The sequence below is a fragment of the Lathyrus oleraceus genome, chromosome 7 (genome assembly GCF_024323335.1).
Source record: "Lathyrus oleraceus cultivar Zhongwan6 chromosome 7, CAAS_Psat_ZW6_1.0, whole genome shotgun sequence".
In the NCBI taxonomy this organism is placed as follows: Eukaryota; Viridiplantae; Streptophyta; class Magnoliopsida; order Fabales; family Fabaceae; genus Lathyrus; species Lathyrus oleraceus.
The window spans coordinates 295912126-295921457 of record NC_066585.1 but is presented as its reverse complement, the minus strand read 5'-3'; positions in this window follow the sequence as shown (position 1 = coordinate 295921457).

Genomic DNA, 9332 nt, shown 5'->3' with positions numbered 1-9332 from the left:
AGAAACATAGTTATCTCCTCAATTTAGTTACCACCGGTTTCAAGGAAGATATGATGAGAGTTCTATTCCAGTTCTTCTATCCTAAACATCATTGTTTCACCTTCCCATATTATCAGTTGGTACCCACATTAGAAGAATTTTCCAGGTTGCTTGGGATACCTATCCTTGATCAAACACCTTTCAGTGGTTTAGAAAAGATTCTGAGGTCTGAAGAGGTTGCCGCGGCTTTACACATGACAAAGTCCGACATTGAAACTAATTGGGTAACAAGAAGTGAAGTTAAGGGTTTACTTGCCAAATTTTTGATAAATAAGGCCCGAGAATTCCTAAAAGCTATGAGTGTCCACGCTTTCGAAGATGTTCTAGCATTACTAATCTATGGTTTGGTGCTATTTCCTAATCCGGATCAATTCATAGACATGAATGCTGTTAAGATATTTCTCACTCATAACCCTGTGCCCACCTTGCTTGGAGACATTTTGCATTCCCTTCACACTCGTACTATGAAAAGGCAAGGGACTCTCATGTGCTGTGTACCTTTATTATCTAGGTGGTTTATTTCGCACCTTCCTCAATCAGTCTTGAAGAATGAGCAAAATTTGAAATGGTCTCAAAGGATAATGTCGCTCTCCCATTCAGACATCCATTGGTGTCCCCAACCCAAAGAAAATGTTATCATCATTGACCGTTGTGGAGAATTCTCTAACATACCACTCCTGAGGATAAGAGGAGGTATTACTTATAATCCTGCTTTAGCCCTACATCAGTTTGGTTATGCTCGAAGAGATGGTCCACATGAAATAATTATCCAAGGCACTGTGTTTGACTATGACAACAATTCTCAAGGTCTCTGTCAAAGGTTTGTACGAGCTTGGGGCATGGTGAAAAGAAGTACTTTAGGACAGAAAAACTCTATTCCTATGGAACCTTATCTCAGATGGGTACGCGCCAGAGCTCGTGAGCTTATCATGCCATATCTTGCAATCGGACCTCTGATTGTTGAACCAAAAGTTGAAGGAGGTACCCCTCAGATCATTCCTTATCCAGATATGCCTACCAATGTTGAAGAATTGAAGAAATCTTGGATCCAGTTGAGAGAGGAAAGGGATACTTTTGAAGCTCAGTTATGTGCTGAAAGGAAGAAAGTATTAGAGCTCACCAGCCAGCTTAATGAGGAACGAAGTCTCAATGCATATCTCCGCCCAAAAAGAAGCCGTCCCTGGGAGACTTGAGCTTTCATTTTTTCTTGTAATGAACATTGATTAAAGAAATTATTAATAAAAGTTCCCCTTTTTGGTGGTTTACGCAAAGTTAAATTCCAAAAGTCCTTGAAAACATTTCATACATTGCATAGCATAACATAACATTGCATAACAGGTACTCTAAAGGATCAATGTTCTCACGGTCTTCCTCTCAAACAGAAAAATGGCCCTCGAACAAACTGTCAAGGATCTCCAGGCTCAGAATGCTCAATTCCAGGAGATGATCTTGAACTTATCCAAGGGGCAGGAGGAATTGAAGACTCTATTGCTCGAGAAGAAGAAAGACAAGAAATCTGTGAGTTACATTAACCCGGGAAGAAGGCTTAAAGGACAGGCTCCATGATTCAAGATTGGAATTCCGAAGGATAAAGAAGATGAGACAGAAAATGATTCGGAAGATGAGAATGCTGATCCCTTCAACCCTGAGGACGACTATGAAAATTATGAAAATGAACAGTACTCTCCGAAAGATGATAAATATAAGTTGGTGGAAGAACGTATGCTAGCTATGGAGGGTCAGAAGGCGCCCGGTCTGGATTTCGAAAGCTTAGGTCTGGTCTCTGATGTGGTCATTCCTCACAAATTCAAGGTCCCCGCTTTCACTAAGTATGATGGTGCGTCTTGTCCTCAGATGCATCTGAGAGCTTATGTGAGAAAGATCCAGCCGTATACCACTGATAGGAAGCTATGGATTCATTTCTTCCAAGATAGTCTGTCTGGCACACAGTTAGAGTGGTATTATCAGCTCGAGAGCTCTAACATCCGCACCTGGACTGATTTAGCGACAGCTTTCTACAAGCACTACCAGTATAATTCTGAATTAGCGCCTACTCGGCTACAGCTGCAGAATATGACTATGGGCTCTAAAGAAAGCTTCAAAGAATATGCTCAAAAATGGAGAGACTTGGCTGGCAGAGTCAAACCCCCTATGACTGATCGAGAATTAGTGGACATGTTCATGGGTACACTGACTGGCCCATTCTACAGCCATCTATTGGGAAGTTCCTCATCGGGTTTCACTGAACTTATATTGACAGGTGAACGTGTTGAAAGCGGCATTCGAAGTGGAAAGATACAGGCGGCTACCTCTGCAAGCACCAAAAAGTCCTATTAGGGGAAGAATGAATCAAATGATGTGTACGGTCAAAGGGGTCATAACAAGAAAAATCGTGACCATACTGTTGGAGCAGTTACGATTGCAGCACCGCCATCTCAAAACTTCCAACACATACAAGACAGGCCAAGAAGGCAGTTTACCAAGATCAATATGACTTTAGCACAAGCACTGCAGGGTATGCTAAAAGCAAATTTAATTACCCTCAGAGATCCTCCTGCAAATCCCAACACTACTTCTCCTCGTTATAATCCCAATGCCAGGTGTGCATATCACTCCGATAGCCTCGGGCATGATACAAACGATTGTTGGTTGTTGAAGAATAAGATTCAGGATATGATCGACGCTGGAGAAATTGAATTTGATCCTCCGAAGACTCCTAATGTTATCACTGCTCTTATGCCTAATCATGACAAGACTGTTAATGCTGTGGATGACAATTCTCACAATACTAATGTAGCTGACTTAGCATCTCCTCTCCTGATCATCAAGAAGAATTTATTGCAAGCTGGTTTATTTCCAGGTTGTGCTGAAAATTGCGATCTCTGTATACTCCGACCCAATGATTGCTTGAAGTTGAGGAATGGTATTCAACGGCTGATGGATGATCATACAATTCTCTTTGAAAAGATTCCTAAGGTGGAAAACCCTATTGAAGAAATATTTGTGATTGCTAGGTCCAAATTTCCAGTGAAGATTACCGCTACTAGAGTGCCTGTGAAGATTACTACTGAGCCCAAGGTAGCTCCCCTAATTATTACTGCACCTGGCCCAGTACGGTATTCCTCAAGCAAAGCCATTCCGTGGAATTATGGAGGTGATGTTTACATCCACGGCATAAATCAAGATGATGATTCTGCTAATCCAAATGACGTTGACATTGTTGGGACTAGTAAAATTACTCGAAGTGGAAGGATCTTCTCTCCAAAAATATCACCTCCCGCCCCTGAAACTCGAGGAAAGGGACCAGTAATCAATCCTTCTCAGTCAAAGACACCAGTCGAAGTTACTATCGAAGATGTTGCCAAGCAGGAAATGGAAGAAATGCTGAAAATCATCCGTAAGAGTGATTTTGATGTGGTAGAACAGCTGGGGCATACTCCGTCTAAAATTTCGATGTTATCCTTGTTGTTATCTTCTGAATCTCATGCCAATGCGTTGATAAAATTCTTGAAGACCGCTCATGTACCTCAGGAGACATCTGTCGATCAGTTAGAAAATTATGTTGCTAACTTGGCTGTTGATAATGGCATAGGCTTTTCTGACGCTGACATGACACTAGCAGGAAGGAATCACAATAAAGCTCTGCATATCTCCATTGAGTGTAAGGGGATCACCTTGTCTCATGTGTTGATCGACAATGGCTCTTCTTTGAATGTGCTACCGAAAGCTGTGCTCGATAAGCTTGACTGTAAAAGCATTGAACTGAAACCTAGTGACGTTGTGGTGCATGCTTACGATGGTGCGAAGAGTGTTGTCCATGGTGAAGTGGTTCTCCCTATCAAGATAGGACCTCAAGTCTTCAACACTACCTGTTACGTAATGAACATTCGTCCTGCCTATTCCTGCTTGCTGGGACGCCATTGGATCCATGGGGCAAGTGTTGTAGCTTCGTCTCTCCATCAAAAGCCGAGGTATCCAATAGAGGGCAAGATTGTCACTGTGTGTGGAGAAGAAGAGTATATTGTCAGTAGTGTGCATACCTTCAGATACATCGAGATGGATGGTGAATTCTTTGAGACTCCTTCTCAGTCATTTGAAGTAGTTCCTCCGACCAATCCTGTCCTTAAGCCAACTTCCCGTGTGCCCAAGGTTATTCGTGCTCCTCCTGCTATGATTTCTCTGAAAGATGCTCAAGCCGTGGTTGAAGATGGTGGTCGTACTGGCTGGGGTCAACTGATCGATGTACCGTACAAGTCTGATAAATTTGGCCTAGGGTTTAGCTCTGAAAAGATAGTCGAAGATCAGATTAATGTTGTAGAAGATGCTGATAGCGATTGCGACTTGGATAGTGTTAGATGCCCAAAAGTGCTTATTTGAGCTATCATATGTGGGCATCTTTCACTCTATTTCCTTGCTAAAATGTCGAAACCACCTTTGTTTCAGATGAAATGCAATACAATGATGATCTATCTTGGTCCCTTTGATTTGTGTGTTATTATGCAGGAATTAGGCATGAAATAATAGAAAGTGAAGACACAAAGAATTTGGCAAAGGGACCAAATAAAACAAGCATTCATCAGCTTGCTCGCTAGGCGAGATCTATGGCGAAGCACTCGCTAGGCGAGCGTCCAGCGAGAGTCCAACGAAATGCTCCAGGATTTTACAGTGGCAAACATGACCAAACTCGCTAGGCGAGCTGCTAGCGAGGTGGGTAGCGAACACTTCCAGACTTGGTGAAAAGCGCAACCAGCACTCACTCGCTAGGCGAGGCTCTAACGAGTTCCCAGCGAGCATTCCAGTAGCAAAACCTCTCAACCTCGCTGGGGCGAAGGTTGAAGTGTGTCCTTCGCTAGGCGAAGGTTTTGTTCGCTAGGCGAACATGACAGTCTGAGATATGCTATTTCTCTGGGCGCAGGTGCCTCATGTGCCTCAATTAGACCCTCGCTAGGCGAGCAATTCTGCTCGCCTAGCGAGCATGACAGCCCTGTACAGCTCTATAAGTAGCAAGTGCCACTTTTTGGAGCCATACCTAGTTTTTCCATACTTTTGTACTTTTTCCTGATATTTTTACAGCATTGTTCTTAGAAGCTTTTGTGCCCTAAATTTCATTTATCTTCATCTCTTAACCATCTTTTACAAAAAGAAGGTGGATTCCCATCCAATCTCGATTATTCGACTCGGATGTTGATCAACCTTCTTCCGAAACTTGCCGACCAAGCTACCATGAAAATGAGTAGCTAAGTCCTCCATTTGTCAAGGTTAGATGTAGATGATCATTAGCTTTGTGTGTAAATGTAAGGATCTCCATGTGTAAACTCTTTAATGGTGAATATATGATGAAAACTTTGTTCTTATTCAAAACTCTTTGTGTTGGTTTATGATCGAGAGATGTTTACCAACTCTTAACCTAGGTTTTCATCCAATCTTGTTTGTTAGCTAGAGATAGTAATGAATGATTTTGTTCACCATAAGGTTGAACCAAAAAGTTGTCATTTTGATAGGTTGTGTTAGAGATAAACAATCGATCAAAATGGGAAAACTCACAATGTGTGTTCGAGAGAAACATATTGGGAGGACTTTGTGAAATAATTTATCATCTAAAGGAGTTTATAAGATTGTTGACCGAACAAATACATGCAAAGTGATCGTTGAACCCTAACTTTGGAAATATTTCTCAAATATTCAAATCAAACTTTTACCGCATTGTATTACCTTTTATGCAAGATAACGTGACAAACGCCAAAACCCTATTGTTACTTAAGCTAAGATTAATACAACCATCCAACGGCGGTGATATCTTACAATCCCTGTGGATACGACAACAAAAACCCGACACTTAAAATTACAATCAACAGATAGCTGGATTTTCCCAACAATTGGTGACGGACTCAATAATTGGAAGGCTGAAGACACTATCCCGATTTCCTTTAGTCAGGAGTAATTGTTATTGCTTATTTTAGTGTTTCAAATTTTGTAATTTTTATTATGAACAATTGAACTTCTTAAAGCATTGTGTCTATGCCCGGGGCACAATAGCTAATTTGTTAAGGGTTTTGTCATTTTCATAAGCATATTCACATTCAATAAATCAATGGACTTTTTGCATTCAAATATTGCGCTCTTTATCTTTCCCGTCATCTTTCAAATAAGCTATGTTTTCTTACACACACTCACGTAACAAATTGCATATCCATATCCACTATGGATCCTGTTGATAATAATTCTGCTACTGTTAATTATAGCTTTAAAAATCCGATCTACCAAGCCGAGGATGGAAGTGAGGGAGATTGCGAAGTGCCTGGAGAGCTTTCCAGACTGTTACTGCAAGAAGAAAAGACTATACAGCCGCATGAGGAATCAATTGAAATTGTAAATCTGGGTACTGAAGTAGACAAGAAAGAAGTCAAAATAGGAGTAGGCTTGGAAAATAGTGTCAAAGAAAGATTGATTCAGATGTTACATGACTATGTAGAGATTTTTGCTTGGTCTTATGAAGACATGCCAGGACTGGATACTGATATAGTAGTACATCGTTTGCCGATGAAGGAAGATTGTCATCCTGTTAAGCAAAAGGTTCGTCGCATGCGTCCTGAAATGTCTGAGAAAATCAAAGCCGAGGTTATGAAACAATTTAATGCAGGTTTTCTAGTTGTTACTTCTTATCCTCAATGGGTTGCTAATGTGGTACTAGTGCCAAAGAAGGATGGTAAGGTGCGAATATGTGTAGATTACAGAGATTTGAATAAAGCAAGTCCCAAAGATGCCTTTCCACTTCCGTACATTGATGTTCTGGTAGATAACACCGCTCAACATAATGTATTCTCATTCATGGATGGATTCTTAGGTTATAACCAGATTAAGATGGCACCTGAAGACATGGAGAAAACTACGTTTGTGACGCAATGGGGCACTTTCTGTTACAAAGTAATGCCATTCGGTTTAAAGAATGCAGGGGCAACATACCAGCGTGTTATGGTGGTTTTGTTCCATGATATGATCCATCATGAAATAGAGGTATATGTGGATGACATGATATCCAGATCTCATACTGAAGAAGAACATCTCAATCATTTATACAAACTCTTTGAGAGGTTGAAGAAATACAAGTTGGGATTGAACCCGAACAAATGCACCTTTGGAGTAAGATCCGGTAAACTCTTGGGCTTTATTGTCAGTGGTAAAGGAATTGAGGTTGACCCGGCTAAGGTGAGAGCTATTCAAGAAATGCCAATTCCCCGTACAGATAAAGAAGTCAGAGGTTTCTTGGGACGCTTGAATTACATTGCCCGATTTATCTCCCATTTGACTGCTACTTGCAAACCCATCTTCAAATTACTGAGGAAAAATCAAGAGATAATATGGAATGATGAATGTCAAGAAGCTTTTGACAAAATCAAGAAGTATCTCCAAGAACCTCCAATTCTGATGCCACCAGTTGAAGGAAGACCTCTAATCATGTATTTGACCGTGTTAGAAAATTCAATGGGGTGTGTGCTGGGGCAACATGACGAGTCTGGTCGAAAAGAGCATGCAATATACTACCTTAGCAAAAAGTTTACCGATTGTGAAACAAGATACTCACTGCTTGAGAAAACTTGCTGTGCTTTGGCTTGGGCTGCTCGCCGATTAAGACAGTATATGTTGAATCATACCACTTTATTGATTTCTAAGATGGATCATATCAAATATATATTTGAGAAACCTGCTCTCTCCGGAAGAATAGCAAGATGGCAGATGATTTTAACAGAGTATGATATCCAGTATACTACCCAAAAAGCAATCAAAGGAAGCGTGTTAATTGATCATTTGGCTCATCAAGCAGTTGATGATTACCAATCTATGAATTTTGAGTTCCCTGATGAGGATGTTATGCTTGTTACTGATTATGAAGAACCTGGACCGGAGGAAGGACCCGAACTGGGATCCCGATGGACTATGGTTTTTGATGGATCTTCTAATGCATTGGGCAATGGTGTTGGTGTTGTAATTATTTCTCCCAAGGGTTGCCATACGCCTTTCACTTCTAGACTATGTTTTGATTGTACCAATAATATGGCTGAGTATGAAGCATGTATTTTGGGACTCAGAGCTGCTATAGACCTGAGAATCAAGTTTTTGAGTGTGTACGGAGACTCAGCCTTAGTAATCAGTCAGATCAAAGGAGAATGTGACACTAAACATTCGAATCTCATCCCTTATCGAGAGCGGGTGTTGACATTAACCCCATACTTTGAAGAGATTACATTCGAACATATTCCACGAGAAGAGAATCAGTTGGCAGACGCATTAGCTACCATGTCATCTATGTTCAGAGTCAGATGGGACAATGAAGCTCCCATGATCACCATTGAACGATTAGATGAACCAGCATATTATTATGAACTTAATGCTGATGAAGTAGAAGAGAAACCTTGGTTCCACGAAGTAAAAAGATATTTAGAAACTCAGGAATACCCTGAAGGGGCATCCATCAATGACAGAAAATTTCTGAGGAAGTTCTCCGCTAAATTCTTTTTGAGTAATGGAGTATTATACAAACGTAATCATGATTCGACTTTGCTTCGCTGTATGGATAAAAAGGAAGCAGAAAAGATTATGGAAGACATGCATGACGGTATTTTTGGGACTCATTCTAGTGGACATACGATGGCCAAGAAGATTCTGAGATCAGGGTATTATTGGTCTACCATGAAAGCTGATTGCCACCATCACTCCAGAACTTGTCACAAGTGCCAGATCTATGCGGACAAAGTACATATACCTCCTGCTCCATTGAACGTGTTGACAACCCCTTGGCCCTTTGCAATGTGGGGCATTGATATGATTGGAGAGATTAAACCTACTGCTTCTAATGGACATCGTTTCATTCTTGTTGCTATTGATTACTTTACGAAGTGGGTAGAGGCAGCCTCATTTGCTTCTGTCACCAAGAATGTGGTGGCACAGTTCATCAAGAATAGTCTTATTTATCGGTATGGTATCCCTGAAAGAGTTATCACTGATAATGGTACTAATTTGAACAACAAGATGATTACTGAACTCTCCACGCAGCTCAAAATAAAACACCATAACTCTTCTCCGTACCGGCCAAAGATGAATGGCGCCGTAGAAGCTGCTAATAAGAATATTAAGAAGATTATACAAAAGATGACAGTAACATATAAAGACTGGCATGAGATGTTACCATTTCCTCTTCATGGTTATCGCACTTCAGTACGCACTTCGACAGGGGCAACTCCTTTCTCTTTAGTCTACGGAATGGAAGCCGTTTTACCAGTGGAAGTTCAGATTCC